Raw genomic sequence first — 19,816 nt, 5'->3', positions numbered from 1 at the left:
AGGATGGCTCACCCATTTTGTCTGGAAAGGGAACTTGGAAAACCCCCGTGAGCACAAGTAAATTTGTAACTTTCTCATCCATTGAAAATCTTCTCGAGAAGATTTCTCGGTAGGCGTCATCTATACAGTGGTGTTGTCTTTCACCAAACAAGTGACAGGCAACAATCAGTGATGCAATAACATTTTCTTGGATATCAGCTGAAAAACTAAGCTCTGCAAATGTAGACAAGAACTCTTGTGTACTTTTCGTTAGTTCCATAATCATTTCCACTGGAAGAATGCAAGCCGAAGAGAGTTGTCTTTTCTAACGAAGAGAGATGACATGAAAACTAATGCTAAGATCTTTGGATTCTTTCCACTGCCACTGTCTATGTAGACTGCAAGGTTTAGAACTTCATTGAGGACAAGGAATTGGGATATCTATCTTTATCTGTTGTCACTGCTTGGTGTAGCAGAAAGCATTTCCTCTTGTCTGCTGCCTCGTTGTTGGCTTGAAGAGCTTCAATTGGTGAAGTTCTTTCTCTACGAAATCTGATGCAGTAAATTTGGAGGGGTTATTCAGATTCTGCACAACCAAGAGCTACTTTTTCTGCCACCTAAACTTCCTCAATTACTTCAAAGAGTCGCTCTTTTTCTTTCCATTGCAGAGAAACCAATAGCAGTTTGTGGGATGCACTTGCTCGAGTGTTTTACAAGCTGCGGATGTCTACATTACACAGATTGGCTGCTTCTCCCTTGATTGCTTTTGCAGATGGGCACTTTATGGAAAGTTTCGGGAAGCGCCTTCCAGTACACAAAGTCATCTTTTTTTCAAAGGGGAATCCTTTATGGCAATGCTTTTGGCCTTTTCATCTCTATTTCCTTTCACTAAAATGGATTTAGAAAAGTCCTGGTGGCAAGATCTATGAACAAAGTGCTCTCCTACAGTAATTGTTCAGGTATTCCTCTAAGCTGCTTTTCATGATTATGGGGTCTGCCCAAAGTGAATAACAAACATTTCTCATTTCTTTCTGCCATATTTTATATGATTCTTTCACATCCCGAGAAAGATATGAAAGGGAAACCTCGTGTATGGTTTGTAATTAGCATCAACTAAGATATTTTATGGTCTTTGAATTATATTCTTGTATTAAAAACATTGATGAAAGTCTAACGAGAATAATAGGTTCTGAAGAACAGAACCTTACTTTAAGGGTTTCGCAATCAAATCTTCCAATTAAAGTTAATCAATTTGAAATAAAAACAGAACTGTTAGAAAGAGCCTAGAAATATCCCAAAACAACGAAGCAAGTCAAGATTCCACGTGGCAGCACATGGAAAGACTGTCAAACGAATGAAGTCAACAAGCTACTTCTTCCAGTGAAACAGAGGATTATTTCGTCTTGACATTGCATATCATTAGGACCTTTTAAAATATCTTGAGTACTACAAGAAACAACTACAGCAAGGCTTTTTGCACTAAATATTTCGCATAATTTATGCACATAATAACTGATTGAATAACAGCACGCTAAGCTATAGGTTTTTGTTTATGCTCTCCCCCCAATAATCGGAATTAGCGCAAATGATAAAAACAATTTGATTTTTGAAGGTTGCATTGCTATATACTTGCTTTTAGCACTTTTTGTGCTCTTAAACAAAGTATATCGTTATCCAAAGACACCACCCTAAAATGACTTAAACCCCCTATATCTTGGAAAAGCCCCCATATCTTGGAAAACCCCCTAAACGGCCTGATCTGAGAAAGTTTTTCATTCTCTTGGTTCAATAGTTATCCATGGTTTCAATATTCTAAAGCTTAATATTATGCAATTTGCCTTTCTTGGAAATTTTTTGTCTAAGAATCGGTGTAAATTCATCCAGAGACAAGGTGGTGAATTTTTTTGACAGAAGTTTCCTGTGCAGTAGCAAGATATAGAATCAATGCAGATTTGATATCAACCAAACCCTATAATTAACCATGCTAACCTTTGTAACTGTAAAAGAAGTAGGCAGTGAAGAGTCATAATTGGCAGTGAAGAATTACTTAAGAGAATGTTGTTTTAAAGTTTCCTTGAATAATATAAAATCTTCACATGCAAGCAACACCTCTATTTAACCACTTTACATTGCGCATGAGTAAATGGTTTTGACCACGCCCATTTTTGACCATTTACTTTTGGACCACACCCTTTTGCGGCAGTCAAATTTTAAACATGACAATATAATGTATGGTAAGGATTCAAACGTATTACTTTTGTTCGCAGCTCACTTAAAATGACCTTTCGTCTCTCGGCGTCGTAAACTACTTTGGTCTGCCAACCCTTTTTCACGAAAAGCTGCACCAATTGAGCAGCCTAGAATTGATGCAATTTCACGATAACTATTCGAGTTGTTTTCGCAGAAAGCAATTTGCAAGCACCTCCTGTAACTCAATTCTTAATTTTTAAAACTCCCATCTTTACGTCTCAAGGTCAAAAAAGTTTAATTTTCTGGCGTACATAGAAGGCATCAAAATATCACCAATAAAGTTTCACGGAAATAGCTGCCGTACTTGTTTAATGACAAAAGATTTTTATTATTGTTTGTGTGTGCGAGGACAATACCAGCGAAAGAATGTACCTGAAATTGAGGGGCGTCGCCAAAGGGGGCTATAGGAGGCGCTGTACTCCCCAACACTTTGTCCGTCGGCACGTAAAGGGTTTTTGCCGGGCAAAAGAAGTCATTTTTTTCTTATCATCAGGAAGAAAATAACTCCATTGGTAACATTCTAAATAAGCAAGTGGCACTGATTGGTCAACCTCAACAGTCGTGTGCCCGCGTTTATGATTGGCCTATTTTGATCCACAACTGGGTATATATATTTCCTAGCGTAGGGTTTTCGATCTATGCTCTGACGTTTTAAACTCTGAAGAGTGTCAGACGAAAAGCTTTAGTTTACTAAATGTTTGCTTTTTTTAAAGCCATTATGAATTTTTAAGTAGAAACATATCTAAGCAACACAAAAGATTGTTCATCTTATGACCACAGCCTTAAGGAGTGGGACACGCCCTCGCCCAATGCTGACAGTCAGAGAATATTTTGACGTTACGGGACAACCGTAAAAACATGAATCGCTGACGACCTTAATAGCGGAAAAATCGTTTGAACAGAAGATACAAGATGGATCATATTGGATTTTGTTTCTTTGTTCAAATTCTTGTCAAAGGACCACTTTGTCTCAACGATTCATTCATTTACAACCAAATATTACCAAAGAGGAGGGCAATTATACCCGAACCCCCCCTGCACAATTTCACCCCCTGGCGCCGCCACACATTTGAATGACTCAATTTTTCGATTGTTCCTCCTCTAATCCATTGAATTTTATTCTCTTTAAATAATTTTCAAATTTTATAACAGGACAACGGGTCAAGCCTGGAACGATCCATAAATTAACCAGGAAAAAAAGTATGAGGTTTAGATTAAACTCGCATCTTTTTTGCTCCCAGTCGGTAGAGTATGGCAAATTCACAAATGACAAGGTTTGCGCGTCAGGCCAGGGCCATAGCTATTATGAGGGGGGCGAAGGGTGTGATGCCCCGAGGATTTTTTGCCAACAAGGAGTTCTTTTCGGCAAATTTCCCCCTTGCGGTTCCCTACTTTAAAGCACCTACAATCACTGCCAAAATTACTTTGAACACCAACACTTTGCGCTGTGCTTTTCTATTTTTCATTTGTTTTCTTGAATACTACCACTTCCGCCACCCTTTCCCCCCTAAACAATGTTGAAAGTATAGAGAAATATCAAACGTCCACAAGAAAAAGCGTACTCCATAACCCCTTTCTTTTTTCTATAGTAAATCAACATTGTTCCTAGGGGGAGAGGGGGATGGCTGAATTTTCCTTTGAAAACCTACGTTAGTGTTCCAAGACTTTTGGCAGTGATTGTAGCTACGACGCTTACGTCAGGTATGCGGCTGAAATGACCAAGAGCTTCCATGCTCCACTGTTTCTGGCCACAGGAATGTATTATCCCATCTGAGGCACATAATGTAAAATTTAAGCGTATTTCCGAGGGAATTACCTGCTCGGCATAGCCGCCCCTGCGTTGAATTTGTTAAAAAATGAAGAATGCGTGTATCTCTGCCTGTAAGTTTATAGTACAAAGCTCGCGCCAAACAACCAGAAGGCCTAGATAATACACGTGCGCAAAGCTTGGTTGTTTGATTCTTCAAGTAATTACGTTTCATACCAAATTTGACTTGAGTAGATGGTTCATACCGACTGATAAAAGATTGAGTAGATTGAGTAGTTAGCTTTGATTCATACCTAATAGTGAATAGGGTGCTCGAAATTTTAGGGTTCCGATATCCCGGGTTTGAGGCCTAATATCAGTGCAGCTAGAAAGTTACTGCAACTTGATCTCCACGCGGCTCGAATAACTTTATCTACGCAGCAAATGAGTTGGACCGTACATGGACTTAGTACAATCAGAAGATATGAAAGAAAGAAATATAAGAAAATTCAGTACCTTCTCAGATTAGCGAAAATATTGTCTTCAAGTTCTTTTGAAATCGACCTTCTGGAAGCTTGTCTGCAAAGCGACTTTACTCACCCATTCATGAACAAAAGAGACTTCTAGATTTCTCAGAAAACAATTTTCAATCAACGGGTCGAGCCTCTTTTCCGTGCCAGCCGCTTTTGGGCAATGATATAGAAGCGCCGAGCGCCGAAGGGCTAGATGTCTAACTCACAGGCCCACTGTGAGGCAAATTTGTTTACTTCCGCCATTTTGAATAGTGGCAAAAAGGAACTTGCTCCATACCGAGCCCTTACAAATTTGGTAAAAGTAAGGATTGATTTCGTTCACTTCTCTTTCGAATATCGATGTGAAACTTGGTGACTGGCCTTATATTGCACTTAAATTTATGAATTGATATTAATATTGGAAAAATAAGCCGTCGTTCGCAAATTCCAAGCATTTACAGTCGCGGTGCTTGCTATGGTGTTTTCTGTCTCGTCGAAATTCCAGAAAATAATGATTGATCTGTTTTAAAACGGATCCAGCAACAATGTTTAGCCACTCAATGCATAAGTTTTCAACCATTTCCCAACATGGTTGAGCAACGAAATGACCATGGTTAACCATGGTAGAACCACGAATTTCCAATGGGACCCATTGCTCAACCATTGCTGAACCATGTCTAATATTTCAAAATTTTTACTTTTTCAAAAATTTGCTTGAGCAATATTGAAAGCTGAAATGTTCAGGATTATTTTAAACAATTTTGAAATTTTCAGTTCTTTTTATGATTTCAGTTTAAACCATGGTCAGACCATAGCCAATACATGGTTACCTGTTCATGGTTGAACCATGGCTTAACCATGCTCAACAAATGTGTTTCAACCATGTTTTTCCATGGTTAGACCATGTCATCTAATCATTTTACCAATTTAGGTCAAATCAGGGTTCAACCATATAAACATTTGAATTTTTGAAAATACAAATTTGAATTTTTACAGGAATTGCATAATGCTTGTAAACTTGGTTTGAATCATGGTTCACACATGGTTCAACCATGTCACTTGACCATGATCGAACCATGATTCAACCATGTTTCTTGGCCATGATCAAACCATGATTCAACCATGTCTCTTGACCATGATCAAACCATGGTTCAAACATATCAACCAACCATGAAGCCATGGTTCACTTTTGCTTTTTTTCTTCTTTAAGATTCCTCTTGCTTCTGCACTTCATGAACTCCTGCTGTAAGCACTCTCAAAGAGAATCTCTCTTTGAGCTCATCAAAGTTCTGACACAGTAAATTTTAATGCAAAGCTTTGCTTTTCACAAGAAAGCTCACTTTGCTTTATATCATATTTTTATTTGTTGCTGATTAGAGCACTTCAAGGTTCCTGATCAATTTTTAAAAAAGGCATCTTATCTAGGATGAAAAGTGTGCGTAAAGTTTGGCAAAGCTCAGGCTTAACATGCAGTTCTTGAACTTGTTTTCATGAGACTGTATGCAAATACTAGCCTCTCACAATCTGTAGAATGGGGCTTCCAGGCAGGGCCGGTTCCATGGGGGTGTGTGGGGGGGATTCCAAATTGGGATTTTAGTCAGTAAAATTGGGATTTTGATGGGTAGATAAACTTTTTTGTAGAAAATTGTACTTCATGTAATTTTTAAAAACATTCAAAGATATTAAAAAGTTCTGGAGTTCAGTTTTTCCCTTGATCCAGAAGAGAATTTTCAGGAACATCACAGAAGAAGATTAATCCCAAGATATTTGACAAAACCAGAGACAATTTTAGTCTGGGAGATGCATTTCTAGCCATCCTAGAAGGCTTAATTTCAAAAAATTTCTTTCGCGTCGGACCCAACCATGGCGGGTCCTACTATGACACTGAACTTGATTCTTAACCCCCAAGACTCAGTTTTGTGGCCCCATCTCTGAAACTGTGAAGCACAATGCACCAGTCGCATTAACGGAGTGTAATAATGCCAAAATGTATTCGGTAGATAAACACTTGCACCCTCCCAAAAAAATTTCCTGAAGCCAGGCCTGCTTCCAGGGCATCATAATCGTGCATTGAAGTGCATAAAGCCCGCAAGTCACTTCCGGATACAATCTTTCATATTGTTTCTGCTTGTGTTCTAATTTTTACAGAGAATTCAAGTATGAACTTGTAAGGGGTTTCACAACAATAATCGTTCCAGGTGAAACTTTACCCCCTTAGCTATCAATCACGGTCAAATTCCTAATGAAAGTTTTCTAATGTCATAATAAAATCAATGTCGTGACCAAAAACATTATGAAAATTTTCAAGTAGACTAAAATTTTTGCTCTTAATGCGAATCTGGAATAAAAGATTTTGTACAAAAACATTTAAAGAATTTTATCAAAAAAAGTTTAAGTTAAATTGGTGTATACCCTGATAGTAGAAGGGGCGTGGTCGTTAAAAATTTAGAAAGACAACGCCCATAAAGTCCAATTTTCTAAATTTTTAAAATTCTTTAAATAAACTCTGGTGCGAGGAGAGTTTAAACTGAAGCCGTTCGTTGCGAAAAGTCTGGTTTATCCGTACTCGTAATGAACGGGAAGTCTTTCCTTATCAAAAGTTGTACGGCACCGTGTAAACGCGATCTATCCGTATATATCTTTTTATCGGGATCAAACGTTATCCATCATCAAATTGCTCCACAAAAACGTTCTTATTTCGAAATCTTGCATCACTCGCAACAATACTTTCGGTCAGAAAAAGGGTCCCAAGTCCTCTAGATCTGTCCGGGCCTAACATTAAATACGCTATGTTACCTAGCAGTTCTTTACGATGAAGCTTTCAACATAATCAACAAACTTCCCAACTGCACAAACCTTTTAAAAAATTATCTTGTTTTTGCTGCGTACATGAATCGCAAAGGTGAACGCACTGATAGATGATCGAACTGCAATCCAAACGGCCATCTTGTGTTTGAAAAAGCGCGCTCAAAAATGGCAGTTGCTTGTTGGTTGAGCCATGGTCTAGCGATGGTCAAACCATGTTTGCATGCATAAGAAAATTTAAATCCAAAGGAAATAAATGTTTTCTTATTTGAAAGCAAGGAAATATGTCTACAAAACAAAGCTAATCTTGGAATACCCAACTTAACAGGCACCGCATAGCAGGGGGGCAGGGGGGCTGCTAAAAATGTCAAATATTAAGTAATAAACTACCAGGAAAGCCTCTTTTTAAAAGGTTTTAGCACCCACTTCTTTAAAACCCCCACCGTCTCAAAGCTCCCTGGTGCCTGCTTAATAATGAAACATATAACCATGCAAAAAATTACTTATAGGCAAAAATTTCTTAGTAGGAAAGGAAGAAAATACCAGGATTTTAAACAGTGGAGATTTCTTGTAGGGACATAGGGGGTGGAGCCTATCTTTCTTGTTAGAAATTTTCTTGACTTTGAAGGGGACAGGGGGCTTGATCTTGCTTTTGAATTTAATTTAAAAATTCTTTGCCATTTTAAGAAATGTCAATTAATAAATTGACCATGGTTCAGCAATGGGTCTGCAATGGTCAGGCCAAATTTTCATAAAACATCTCAAATTCAAAGAAAATAATTTTTCTATGGCTTAAAAACAAGGAAATGTGTCCACGAAACAAAACTAGTGGATATCAAGCTGTTTAATTTAGAAGTTCTTTGCCATTTTATGAATATCAGTTGATAAATGGACCATGGTTTAGCAATGGTTAGACCATGTTTATGTAAAACTCTTGCCATTCAGAATAAATGAAGGAAATTAATAGTGAGACAAGGAAAATATAATCTTTCAATTTGAAGGTATCAGAAACCAAGCACATAAATCCCCCCTATTGACTGAGTTGTGTCTTGAGACATGGACCATGGTCTTGACATGGTCAGACATGGTTACATGGAAAATGATAAAAAATACAGAAAACTGTTACTTTTTCTTATATTTCTATTGAGGATAACTTTTTAGACAGTTGAGGATTCATATTTTCCAAGAACCAACAAATTAAAATTATTGCAGGCAAAATCTTCTTTCATTGCTCAACCATGGTCACTAACCATGGTCAGCGCTTGTCAGGATCACGACTCAACCATGGTATGACCATTGCAAACTATGGTTGGGCCATGAACCATGGTTGGGTTTTCGCAGGGGCAGACAGGGAAATAAAGCTGAGAAGGGGAAAGGATATCCTGAAAAAGGTTAAGTTCTGTCGGAAACGTTAATATTGGAAGCTTCATGCATGACCTTAGCAATATTGAGCTTAAAAGACTTGGAAATTCTGCTCCTATCTCTGCAGCTAAAGTATCGGAGCTAGGCCTACTTGGTTAAAAGTTCTATGTTGAGCCGAGAACAAACTTTTTTCTTTGGAGGTGAATTATTATTGAAGCAAACGTTTTTGAAACATTGTTATTTATGCTTTATTCTTGTTAACGTTCAGTTTCTTTATTCTTTGTTATTTAATAACAATATGATTGCCAAAAACTCTGTTTTTATCGCATAAGATGTATATATTATCAGTGTCAGTTAGCATTGTCAATTCTTTCCCAATACAACACAAAGTATAGAAAAAATATTATTTGTTTGATCAAATTGACTCGAATCATGACGATGTAAATTTAAAAATAATAGACAGAGTATTTAATAAATATTTTATGAGTTTACAGACACAAGTATTTAATACACATAGAAAATCTGGTTTCAAAAATTCTGTTGAGGTTCCAGGGAAAATAGCTAGCCTCACTTTCTCTATAAATGTTTTTAACTTCAATTTCGATTTGTTTCAAACATCGCATTAGAGCATGCTGGGTTTCTAATTTTGTGTGCTATATTTCAAATTATATGTTGTGTTATGTTATGTTGTGTTTTGTTGTGTTATGTTATGTTATGTTATGTTATGTATGTTATGTTATGCTATGTTATGCTATTGTATGTTATGTCATGTTATGCTATGTTATGTTATGTTATGTTATGTTATGTTATGTTATGTTATGTTATGTTATGTTATGTTATGTTATGTTATGTTATGTTATGTTATGTTATGTCATGTTATGTTATGTTATGTATGTCATGTTCTGTTGTGTTATGTTATGTTATGTTATGTTATGTTATGTTATGTTATGTTATGTTATGTTATGTTATGTTATGTTATGTTATGTTATGTTATGCTATGTATGTCATGTTCTGTTGTGTTATGTTATGTTATGTTATGTGATGTTATGTTATGTTATGTTATGTTATGTTATGTTATGTTATGTTATGTTATGTTATGTTATGTATGTTATGTTATGTTATGAAGCAGCAGACACAAATGTATCAGAGATCTTTTAATTTGGGAAAGCTGTTGCTATTAGACTTAAAACTAAAAACATAACATTACAGTCCGATGAATGTTTATTTTTTCAGGAGTAAATGTTAAGCAGTGCTTTTATTTCTATAACTTGGCATAGCTATCACCTGATTGGCAAAGATGTGTTATTTTAGTATTATTGAATTGCTATTTATTGTTATGAAATTAGCTTATCTTGTCCTCTTTGGATGCCCTTGGTTGCTTTTGAGATATTTTGGAGAAAATGCCTTTAAAAAGACAAATAAACATAAGGGAAATAGAATTTGTGTATCTGAATGACTCCCAAATAAATATTCGAAAAATAATTTATTCTTTGATGTGTGTATCTATTATCTGTCAATCTGCAATGTCATCTGTTGGTATAATCTGTAATGTTAACTGTCTGTATAATCTTTATCTAAGGAAGTACTGGGCACGAAAAAATATCAATAACTTAGAGCATTTTATAGCAGAGCTTTATCTGTATGCAACCTTCAGAGCATTCTTTCACAATTTTGTTTCTTTGCTGGCAACAGACCAGACCCATAGGCTTATCGATAGGCTTATCGATGTCAAACATTTGAGGTGCTTAACATAGCAACATCAAATAACTTACACCCTTTCTGCAAAGCTTGATCAGTTAACAATTTTCAGGTGAAGAGATGGTCTTCTTCATATTCTAGTTGATTCTAGCTGATGTGACAGAGATACCTAAACACCATGTATCTAGAGGTTATTGGCATGACTGAAAAAAGATATCAGAAGTCTATATAAAATTCTATTTCAATAGAATGTTTTATAGACTTCTGACATCTTTGTTCAGTTTTTCATGGTGACAATGTTTTAAAAGTCTCAGTAGTACAAAGACTAGTTTTTAAGATTCAAATGCAAATGCAAAGTCTAACTGTTGTAGCTTTAGGATAAGAAGAAGCCAAATTCAAGCCTTCTCACTTTTACCTTCATACTCCTAAAGAGAGTTAACTGAACCATAAAATATCAAAACAGAAAATGAATTGAAATGCTGTTTCAAATTATTCTGATAGTGGTTTTTTGGACAAGTTGAACTTGTTGGAGCAGCTCAGTAGTAGGATCTTTTTAACAATGCCTGGGAACCAGATGCAAATTTTGGAGTTCCTTCCAAATTTAGGAAAAAAGGAAGTTTTTCATTCTCTTGGCTTAATAGTTATCCATGGTTTCAATATTCTAAAGCTTAATATTATGCAATTTGCCTGCCTTTGGAAATTTTTTGTCTAAGAATCGGTGTAAATTCATCCAGAGACAAGCTGGTGAATTTTTTTGACAGAAGTTTCCTGTGCAGTAGCAAGATATAGAATCAATGCAGATTTGATATCAACCAAACCCTATTATTAACCAAGCTAACCTTTGTAACTGTAAAAGAAGTAGGCAGCGAAGAGTTATAATTGGCAGTGAAGAATTACTTAAGAGAATGTTGTTTTATAGTTTCCTTGAATAACATAAAATCTTCACATGCAAGCAACACCTCTATTTAACCACTTTACATTGCGCATGCGCAAATAGTTTTTGACCACGCCCCTTTTTGACCATTTACTTTTGGGCCACACCCTTTTGCGGCAGTCAAATTTTAAACATGACAATATAATGTCTGATAAGGATTCAAACGTATTACTTTTGTTCGCAGCTCACTTAAAATGACCTTTCGTCTCTCGGCGTCGTAAACTACTTTGGTCTGCCAACCCTTTTTCGCGAAAAGCTGCACCAATTGAGCAGCCTAGAATTGATGCAATTTCACGATAACTATTCGAGTTGTTTTCGCAGAAAGCAATTTGCAAGCACCTCCTGTAACTCAATTCTTAATTTTTAAAACTCCCATCTTTACGTCTCAAGGTCAAAAAAGTTTAATTTTCTGGCGTACATAGAAGGCATCAAAATATCACCAATAAAGTTTCACGGAAATAGCTGCCGTACTTGTTTAATGACAAAAGATTTTTATTATTGTTTGTGTGTGCGAGGACAATACCAGCGAAAGAATGTACCTGAAATTGAGGGGCGTCGCCAAAGGGGGCTATAGGAGGCGCTGTACTCCCCAACACTTTGTCCGTCGGCACGTAAAGGGTTTTTGCCGGGCAAAAGAAGTCATTTTTTTCTTATCATCAGGAAGAAAATAACTCCATTGGTAACATTCTAAATAAGCAAGTGGCACTGATTGGTCAACCTCAACAGTCGTGTGCCCGCGTTTATGATTGGCCTATTTTGATCCACAACTGGGTATATATATTTCCTAGCGTAGGGTTTTCGATCTATGTTCTGACGTTTTAAACTCTGAAGAGTGTCAGACGAAAAGCTTTAGTTTACTAAATGTTTGCTTTTTTTAAAGCCATTATGAATTTTTAAGTAGAAACATATCTAAGCAACACAAAAGATTGTTCATCTTATGACCACAGCCTTAAGGAGTGGGACACGCCCTCGCCCAATGCTGACAGTCAGAGAATATTTTGACGTTACGGGACAACCGTAAAAACATGAATCGCTGACGACCTTAATAGCGGAAAAATCGTTTGAACAGAAGATACAAGATGGATCATATTGGATTTTGTTTCTTTGTTCAAATTCTTGTCAAAGGACCACTTTGTCTCAACGATTCATTCATTTACAACCAAATATTACCAAAGAGGAGGGCAATTATACCCGAACCCCCCCCCCCTGCACAATTTCACCCCCTGGCGCCGCCACACATTTGAATGACTCAATTTTTCGATTGTTCCTCCTCTAATCCATTGAATTTTATTCTCTTTAAATAATTTTCAAATTTTATAACAGGACAACGGGTCAAGCCTGGAACGATCCATAAATTAACCAGGAAAAAAAGTATGAGGTTTAGATTAAACTCGCATCTTTTTTGCTCCCAGTCGGTAGAGTATGGCAAATTCACAAATGACAAGGTTTGCGCGTCAGGCCAGGGCCATAGCTATTATGAGGGGGGCGAAGGGTGTGATGCCCCGAGGATTTTTTGCCACCAAGGAGTTCTTTTCGGCAAATTTCCCCCTTGCGGTTCCCTACTTTAAAGCACCTACAATCACTGCCAAAATTACTTTGAACACCAACACTTTGCGCTGTGCTTTTCTATTTTTCATTTGTTTTCTTGAATACTACCACTTCCGCCACCCTTTCCCCCCTAAACAATGTTGAAAGTATAGAGAAATATCAAACGTCCACAAGAAAAAGCGTACTCCATAACCCCTTTCTTTTTTCTATAGTAAATCAACATTGTTCCTAGGGGGAGAGGGGGATGGCTGAATTTTCCTTTGAAAACCTACGTTAGTGTTCCAAGACTTTTGGCAGTGATTGTAGCTACGACGCTTACGTCAGGTATGCGGCTGAATTGACCAAGAGCTTCCATGCTCCACTGTTTCTGGCCACAGGAATGTATTATCCCATCTGAGGCACATAATGTAAAATTTAAGCGTATTTCTGAGGGAATTACCTGCTCGGCATAGCAGCCCCTGCGTTGAATTTGTTAAAAAATGAAGAATGCGTGTATCTCTGCCTGTAAGTTTATAGTACAAAGCTCGCGCCAAACAACCAGAAGGCCTAGATAATACACGTGCGCAAAGCTTGGTTGTTTGATTCTTCAAGTAATTACGTTTCATACCAAATTTGACTTGAGTAGATGGTTCATACCGACTGATAAAAGATTGAGTAGATTGAGTAGTTAGCTTTGATTCATACCTAATAGTGAATAGGGTGCTCGAAATTTGAGGGTTCCGATATCCCGGGTTTGAGGCCTAATATCAGTGCAGCTAGAAAGTTACTGCAACTTGATCTCCACGCGGCTCGAATAACTTTATCTACGCAGCAAATGAGTTGGACCGTACATGGACTTAGTACAATCAGAAGATATGAAAGAAAGAAATATAAGAAAATTCAGTACCTTCTCAGATTAGCGAAAATATTTTCTTCAAGTTCTTTTGAAATCGACCTTCTGGAAGCTTGTCTGCAAAGCGACTTTACTCACCCATTCATGAACAAAAGAGACTTCTAGATTTCTCAGAAAACAATTTTCAATCAACGGGTCGAGCCTCTTTTCCGTGCCAGCCGCTTTTGGGCAATGATATAGAAGCGCCGAGTAAAAGTCAGGATTGATTTCGTTCCCTTCATTTTTGAATATCGATGTGAAATTTAGTGAATGGCCTTATATTGCACTTAAATTTATGAATTGATGTTAATATTGGAAAAAAAGCCGTCGTTCGCAAATTCCAAGCATTTACAATCACGGTGCTTGCTGTGGTTAGCCTGTGCTCCAGACCCCTAACTTTCAAGCTGTGGTGTTTTCTGTCTCGTCGAAATTCCAGAAAAAAATGATTGATCTGTTTTAAAACGGATCCAGCAACAATGTTTAGCAACTCAATGCATAAATTTCTTAACACATTTGTACAAAGATGTGATTTAGTTACTTTTTCTTTGTTTGTTTACAGAAACTGCTATGAAATATCTATGCCAAACTCTAGAAAAAGCCGAAAATAGGTCACAATTCAATGCTTGGATATTAGTAACAGAATCTAAATATGGTAACCAATTTTTGATTTTATATAATCCTTGATATTTTTAAATTATTTCAAAACCACACTCAGGGGGCGGTCTGGCGTCAAAATCGCAGGGTGGCTAGAAAACTCAAGAGCCCGGTTTAGGGCATGGCGGGGAAAATTGAGCCACACCCACTAAAAATGTGGCTTAGAATACGATTGATTCAATAAAAATTGATAATAAACCAATACGCTAAACAGCAGCAGTATATCGAATTTAATTCGTAAATTCGGACCCAATTGGATCCATACCTTTCCTCTCGTGTAAACAGGCTTTAAAATCCCATGTAGAGTTAAGAATCAAGATCAAAACTTATTTAAATTCTCAGACCAGCGCAAATTAGTTTCTTCACTTATGACTAATGCGAATTATTTCAAATGCCTGATATCGAATAGCTGAGAGGGTTCTCACATTTGAAGCATTAACTGAGTACAATCCTATGTTCTTTCCATTCAGAATGGTTGTATCTGGATAAGATTATCGATGCGTTGCCAGTTGAGTATGGGAACGTTCACATATTACCTAATCAAGGATGGAGGGAGGGGGTTCACACAAATTTTTACGGTCAAAATGATCAATAAATGATGCAAATTAGATGATAATTCAAGGGGAAGAGGATTTTTCCAATGTTGCCTATATTTTGATATGTAATTTGTGCATGTTCCTTTCTTGAATGATAATGCTCTTTCCAGGGCCTATTTTAGTGTGCAGTATTACACACTTTGTTCAGTATTAATTTAAAAACGTACAGTATTGATTTTTAAAATGTGCATTTATGATTTGCTGCTATCCAAGATTCCTGCTTTGTTCACAAAATGTGAATTTTCCCCGTCAGTTCGATATAGAGGCCATGTATTGTAAATCTCGTATGACCATCGGAAAGACTATCTTATCAAAACTTAAAACAAAACGAAATGCCCAGAAATTTCCAAAAATTGCAAAAACAAAATTTCCTATAAAAAATGTAATTATAAATGTGCAGTATTAAATAGGCCCTGGTCCTCTACATGTAAGCGAAATCTCAAATCTGAATATGTTTCTTATCACTACCGAGGTCTCGGCAAAAAGTACCCCAGGAGAAGGGGGGGCCAACCCTCTTCATGAAATCAGCTCCTAAGCGACCTTTCAAAAGCTGGGTCATCTGAAACCCTTGTTGTGAAGATTTTCTCTCTTTCATGATTCTCAAGACAGAGACGATGAAGACACCTTTGTTGACGATTTATACTTATCTGCACTATTTCCATAAGGCTTTTGATCGACATACCGGTTTATTATTACTTGACATATCCGCATGAGTTACAACCATATTTCTATGGCTACGACTCACCACTCCGCTGGCCTACGCCAGGGCCTTTCCGCGTTGGCGAAAATTTTTTAACTTAATGTCAAATACTTAGTGCCCTAGACTGATTATATTGCGATTAAAGTCCCAATACATGCGGTTCAAACCACCCAAACCCTGGTTTCCGTTATTTCAGCCATGTGTTCAATCTTTCGTGTACCCTGGGTCTCAGAGCCACAAAATTTCGAGCGCGTAAACAGAATGCCAAGCAAAGAAGCGAATGAGCGTACTCTTATCTTCTATTTCCGCTCTCTAATTTATGTGGCTCTGATGCCCAGGGTATCTGACTGTCAGAGACAGTGCTGTGAACAAAATTCATATTGGGAGGGGGGGGGGGCGGCTGCTCATTGTATTTATTTCCACTTAGTACACTGTTATACAGGACATAAGGCTTAGGCTGCAATTATTGGGAGGGGGCTTCAGTAAATAAAGAGAGATGACAAGGGGTCGTCACTATCATCTGGTTACAGAGATCTGTATCAGGATTTAACAATGCTAAGAAGATTTGTTGACACAAAGAGGAAGATTTCAAGATTTAAAGTTCATAGAATGTCAGAATTGCTGGCATTTGCAAATTGCTTCCAGCAGCTTATCGATCAAGTGAAAACAACAACTGGTAGAAATAGAGATCCTGAAAACAGATGATCTCAAGTAACAAACTTTTAGAGAAGAAACATATGGAGAGGAAAACTGTGACTTTCAAGGTGGGAATTCACAAAGAGAGAAAGGAGCCCAAAGTCGACATTCAAAACTTTGTACCGACGCTCATTTTTATTTTTTTTACATATTTATATCTTTTATCATTTATAACAATTTTATAAGAATATGAGCATCAAAACTAGTCAAAAGTTGAGATCAAATTAGGAACAAGCTAAGGCTAAGTTACTGTTTAATGCATTTTTGAACAACATTTTATCCCAAAACGAGAATTGTTAGCCATTTGTGGTTGCTTTTTGGTGAATATTCAATCTTGTCGTCAAATAATTTCAAAAGAAGAGAAAACTTTCCACTTGATTACGAGCAAGTCATTATCCAATTTGCTGATTAATTTGCACTTTTTCGAAAAGAGTTGAAACTCTGAGAATTTAAATAAGTTTTGATCTTGATTCTTAACTCTACATGGGATTTTAAAGCCTGTTTACACGAAAGGAAAGGTATGAATCCAATTGGGTCCGAATTTACGAATTAAAGTCGATATACTGCTGCTGTTTAGCGTATTGCTTTATTATCAATTTTTATTGAATCGATGGTATTTTAAGCCACACTTTTAGTGGGTGTGGCTCAATTTTTCCCGCCACCCCCTAAGCCGGGCCTTTGGGTTTTCTAGCCACCCTGCGATTTTGACGCCAGACCGCCCCTGAGTGTGGTTTTGAAATAGTTTAAAAATATCAATGATTATATAAAATCAAAAATTGGTTATAATTATTAAAAATTAATATTTAGATTCTCTTACTAATATCCAAGCATTGAATTGTGACCTATTTTCGGCTTTTTCTAGAGTTTGGCATAGATATTTCATAGCAGTTTCTGTAAACAAACAAAGAAAAAGTAACTAAATCACATCTTTGTACAAATGTGTTCAGAAATTTATGCATTGAGTGGCTAAACATTGTTGCTAATATTGAAAATCTTCATCTCTTGTGAGGTCGCTTAAGAGCTGATTTCATGAAAAGGGGTGGCCCTCCCCTACTCCTGGGGTACTTTTTGCCGAGACCTCGGTATTGATAAGAAACATATTCAGATTTGAGATTTCGCTTACATGTAGAGGACCAGGGCCTATTTAATACTGCACATTTATAAGTACATTTTTTATAGGAAATTTTGCTGTTGCAATTTTTGGAAATTTCTGGCCATTTTAATTTGTTTTAAGTTTTGATAAGAGAGTCTTTCCGATGGTTATACGATAATTACAATACATGAACTCTATGTCCAAGTGACGAGGATAATTCACATTTTGTGAACAAAGCAGGAATCTGGGATAGCCGCAAAAAGACATTTTCACAAATCCCAAAAATCAATACTGCACATTTTCGAAATCAATACTGCACGTTTTTAGAATAAGACTGCATAAAGTGTGTAATACTGCACACTAAATTAGAGAGAGCAGTAGAGAGCTGTAGATCCCGATCCTTGTAGCCGAGATCCCGCTTGCTCGAAAGCGAGCTTGCCAAAAACGCTGTGTTTTCGTCATGTAATCGATTTGATAGTGCTGGAAAGAGGGCTGGCTTTCCTAAGTCATATCGTGCCTCCATGTGCCTTAATTAACATTCTCATCCTTCGAAATGACAAGACGCAAGCAACCTGAAGGATTTCTTCAATGCGCAGTTTGCAGAATTTTTTAACGCTTCATAGTGCGATGAAATAAAAAAAGGATAAACTATGCCGCAAATATTCCACGTTTTACGGAAAATGCTCATAAAAAGTGTTCCGGCACCGGGGCAGCACCGAGGCAGCACCGGGGTAGCATCAGGGTAGCACCGGGGCAGCACCGAGGCAGCACCGGAGCAGCACCGGGGCATAATCGGGGCAGCACCAGGGTAGCATCAGGGTGGCACCGGGGCAGCACCGGGGCATCATCGGGGCAACACCGGGCAGCTTTTAGCGTACTGCGTGGTATTCATATTTGATGCTTTTAGCGTACTGCGTGGTGGGACATTTGTGCCATAGACAAGGCCTTCACCTAAAACCAGGGTTCGTCACAGGCTACACGAAGATACCCGAATTGTTTCAGCAGCAAACTTTGACACCCCCAGGGTGCCCTTTCTGTGGTTCTTGCCCCCGCCGTATCATGAAGCTTTCGGCGCATCTGCTTGAGTGGGCCAAGAAAAGCGGGTAACACACGATATAAATATCCGGTCACAGCCGCCTAGTAAAAGCCTACCCTTGTAAATGATAGTCTAGGACAGCAGATCTTGTTCCACCGAGAAAATGACTACCAAAGAGGAAAAATTCGAGAGATTTGAGAAAGGATAGCCAAGTCCTCTTATATTTTACTCTATTGCAGATTAAACAAGAAACTGTGTAGGTTGTGAGCCCAAGTTGAGACCCTAGACCATCTGTAGAAATAAAAAACTTAAACATGTCCAAAAAGGAAAATTTATTCAACTTTACACCTAGGTAATGAATAAGGACAGCCGGCGTAATGATCGCACAGGAACCTTGGTATATACCTGGCCTATCCTTAGCATACTTACGGGGTGAGGTATACAGGAAATGCACCGTGGCTTAAAGTTTCAGTTAAGAAAAAAAGGAAAAAATTGGTAAAAACCAACTATTGACCTACCATTCCAGATTTATAATGGAGCCTTGGCACGAATAGTGAAAATCATTCTTGCCCTGTAATACAGATGTGGAACTGATTAATTTTTATTAAGAAGGACCCAAAAACTCATTTCTTCTTTGGGGGCTTTACCCTTTTATTACTATGGAAATCGTCCCTCATATTTAGGTACACTTTCTTGTTTCTGGGTCATTTTCGACGACGGTTTGAGAATTTCCGACGCAGTTTAGTAGACTTAAAAAACAACATCGAAATTGTTCGTTGTTCTCAAACTCAAGGAAGCCATGTTGTTTGGATCTATCAGGGGGTTTCTTTGTTGGAGAACTGAAGCATCTTGTGGTAACGTATTGAGTGCAATTCAATACATATCCTATGCAATTTCAATTATTGTTCATTATTATGGAACTTAAGTGACAATAAAGCCACTTAAGCTAGAGAATGTTAGCAAGAGTGCATCTAGCCTACTCGGAATGTTCATCTTCATACAAAGTATTACTAGCTTATTCCACAGAAACTACCATATATATCGAATCAGTTATGATTTTGGTACATGAAGTCTATAACTAGGCTTATTCTATTTTGATAGAGGGCTATTTTGTAACAAATTTAACAGAACCCTTTTGACACTCCTAAAGTCAGAATTATCAATAATAGGGCCAATGTGTCAACGATGTTGTTGAATTTTCTTTCCACAAACTAGAGCTACCAACGAATGCCAACGAAACAAAAAAACAGATTCATTTTATTGGCAGCTTCTTGCATATGAAAAAGAATCATATATGAAAATTTACGAGTAAGGCCAACAAAAAAGGGCAACATC

General features: G+C 37.4%; 1 protein-coding gene across 3 annotated transcripts in view; it reads right to left on the bottom strand.

The window, feature by feature from the left end:
* Window positions 1–13,812, bottom strand: part of LOC135693848 (stimulated by retinoic acid gene 6 protein-like) — a 36,384-nt gene extending 22,572 nt beyond the window's left edge. The window contains exon 1 of one of the 3 annotated variants that reach the window (XM_089111341.1): window positions 13,722–13,812. The gene's annotated coding sequence lies outside the window, so the exon portion shown is untranslated. The other 2 variants (XM_089111342.1, XM_089111340.1) reach the window with 2 other exon arrangements.
* Window positions 13,813–19,816: the final 6,004 nt, after the last annotated feature.

This window comes from Rhopilema esculentum, chromosome 11 (assembly GCF_057945365.1).
Source record: "Rhopilema esculentum isolate cy_ngs chromosome 11, ASM5794536v1, whole genome shotgun sequence".
NCBI lineage: Eukaryota > Metazoa > Cnidaria > Scyphozoa > Rhizostomeae > Rhizostomatidae > Rhopilema > Rhopilema esculentum.
The sequence above is the reverse complement of the archived record's forward strand: the minus strand, read 5'-3'. Positions and strand labels throughout refer to the sequence as shown.